The sequence below is a fragment of the Phocoena phocoena genome, chromosome 17 (assembly GCF_963924675.1).
Source record: "Phocoena phocoena chromosome 17, mPhoPho1.1, whole genome shotgun sequence".
Classification (NCBI taxonomy): Eukaryota; Metazoa; Chordata; class Mammalia; order Artiodactyla; family Phocoenidae; genus Phocoena; species Phocoena phocoena.
The window spans coordinates 45,244,854-45,248,084 of record NC_089235.1 but is presented as its reverse complement, the minus strand read 5'-3'; positions in this window follow the sequence as shown (position 1 = coordinate 45,248,084).

Genomic DNA, 3,231 nt, shown 5'->3' with positions numbered 1-3,231 from the left:
GCTCCAGGAGAGCGCACATCGAAGGAGCAGTGCAGTGACCTCTCTAGAACTGTACCTTTTTTGTTTGTTTTCCTTAAAGATCCCCATCTCCTCCAGTTTTCTTCCTGATGTGCAAATAATGTTTTGAGTTGTGACCGCAACCTCAGGCACATCCTATAGTCACAATGTTGCTTTGCAAAAACAAACAAAAAGAAAAAAAATCATACTAAAACAAATACGGACTAGGAATTTTTTTTAATTTTGGAAAGAAGCGAGTCTTGCAGAGTACTTTTGTTACTTGCAACAAACTGTATACATAAAACCTTTGTACAACCTAGAGTAACTGTTTCCAAAGACTGTAGCCTATTTCAAGTTGGAAGGTGTTGAACCACCATGGAGAAGACAACTGTTTTGCCTGTTTGGGGGTTGGGAGTGGGTAGGTGGGTACTGTGTACTTACTTCTGGAGTGACCGTATGCTGGTAAATGGACGTCTGTTTAGGGACCTGTTTTGTATTCTCCCAACCCTACACCCATTTTTCTCTTCTTTTGTGAATGTACTTTTTTTTTTTTTTTTAAACCAAGGTTGTAGAATTCCAAATTTTTTTTCAACCTTGGAGCCTTAAGTAGAATGCCCTAAAGTGGACGGATTTTAGTCCTTAGAGAGTCAACATGTGTGTTGCTGCTTATTTAAATGCAGTTCAGTTGGAGCCCCAGGAGTGCCAAAGTCCTCCCTATGCTTTCCAGATGCCCTTCTTCCTAAAACCAGGAGAGGTGAGCACCTGAGCAGGGAATCTCAGGTGACTTAATTTCGTTCACCAGTGCCTACTCTGAAGAGCTGGGTATCCGTTCTTGAAGAAACAAGCTCCCCAGAAGGGCATGCTTTCTTATTATATACTAATAACTTCTTATACTAATTTGTACCAGAAGTTCCTTGATTGTGACTTATGCCAAGTAATTATGAAGATTTTATTTTTTTTTCTGAGTATTGCATGAAGGCTACCAAGTTGGAACAGGCAAGCCTTGGGTGTGAAAGCTTTAATCTATCGACGTCATTCATGTGTTATTTTTGTAGCTATAGTCTCTATTTTCTTATTTGATGACTGCTGAAGTGTTCCTAGGCCCTGTCGTAAACCTAAGAGTTGACGTATTCGTGGAGCAGCTGGAAGTTCAAGATGTTGTTGTGGTTCTTTTTTTCTTAATCCCCCTTTTGTATATGTGATATTAAGCAGACAATGAAGCTTTACTCTTGAGGAGTTAACAAGGAAGGAGAAAGAAAGACCCACATTTCTGGGTGAAGTCTTTGCCCCTCAATGTGGAAAAGTGAATTGTGACTGTTCTCAAGTCTGTCTCTCAGTAATTGCACCTGATTTTAGGATCCAAAAAAAATTTTTTTTTGTTTTGCCAGGTTGTCCCTTTCCTTCTGGAATTGTAAGTGAACACAGTAATAGGACCTGTTTACGCTGCGAAGTGGATATTGTTACAGACAATACACCAGAGGCTTTCTCACTTGTTAAGCTAATAATGCCTTGCGAATGTATTATCTACAGAGAAACCCCTGTAGTTTTTAACCTGCTGATGCTGTCTGTCTGTTGGAGAATAAGTTTTGGTTGTCTCACCAAAAAAAAAAAAAAAAAAAAGACAGCATCAGCATTTTCTCCTGAACCATCAAAAAGATGATTGACATTTGAAATACTCCAAATGTATAAATTCTAAAGTTTAAATGTTTGAAATGCTCAGGAGACAGTTTACATGGACATGGAAAGGTAAGTCTCTCTGTAGGCTAACCCCTAATTTAGAGGCAAGAAATTTATTGGAAAAAAATCAGGTTATTTTTACAAACTGGCTATTTATCTTTGAATAATTCAGGAAAAATTCCCCATTGCTTAATTTCAATTATATCCTCCCAGCAACAGTACTAATCATATACAATATAACCATAGCATTCCATGGTACCCACATGTTACATTTTGAAATGTAAAATACCCATAACATAAAACCAGAGGGGAAAAATTCTTAGAAAGCATTTTAAAATCAGCAAAGCATTATCCTTTTCTTAGCCAACAGGGAAGCTTCTTCATAATACCACTGAGATTACTCCCTCCTTCCCTGAAGCCAAAGTTATGCTTAAAGCTGCCCAAATATGTAAAGACAATGACGAATAGAGTTTCCTGCAGATACATCACCAAATAAGAAAAAGGGTGAATTTTATGGTACATGAGTTTTGGTATTGAATTATATCTCAATAAAGATGTTACTAAAAAAAAGTTCAGAGACTCATAAGTGGTAGATCTTCCACGTTTAAGTAAAACTAGGCTTTTCAATAACAGTTTATATGTACTGAGTACTTATTAAGGACCAGAATTTTTCTAAGCATTCTCTTAGAAATACTCATCTAATCCTTACAATAACCCTATAAGATAAGCACCCCACACATAAAGAAACTGTGGCTTGCCTAAGATCACACAATAGTAAATGGCAGAATTGGGATCCGAACTCAGGCCATCTAAATTCAGAGTCCTATTTCTTAACCAATTCACTGCTTATGTTCTGAAGCACTATACTGTGCCATACTGCTTTCTTGAATGCGTGGAGTCCCTTACTAGAACACAATTATTTGGAACCCAATTCCAATACTGCTAGATATTCTAGCAAAGAACTATGGTATAATAGGAACTTATTATTGCGCTCTAAATAGCTGTATATTTTGGCAGAACTAAATAATATAATCAAGAAGAATCAGCCTACAGTCAAACCTGGTTTGATAAAATATGAAAGGTTATAAAGTAGAACAAGTCATCATAGACAAAAACCCCTTCCTCCCAAGTCCAATAGACATTTGTTATTCTGCTGTATGCCCATTTAAATTTTTATCAAGAAGAAAAATGATGCAATTAGAGAAGACCATATATTACACGTCCCATAAACATTTTCTTTAGTAGTCTAAACAAAGTGGTTTGACGTCAAGATAAAATATAAATATCTTCAATAACCACTTTGATGTATAACCGCCATTAGAATTTCTATGTCACGTAAAAAAAATACCTTTTTCCTTTGTTTCGATTTCTGTTAAGTTATTTTGGTGGGGAAAATTGAAGTCTATATGAGAAATGAGGGAAGATTTCAATAGAATTTGTTTTTTGTCTTCACAAAATAAAAGGCATACATCTGTTAAACAGAACACAAAAGGATAAGGTAGTAACAGTTCATGCTTTATAATAAAGGTGACATTTCTTTGATCTTTTGTTTAAAAA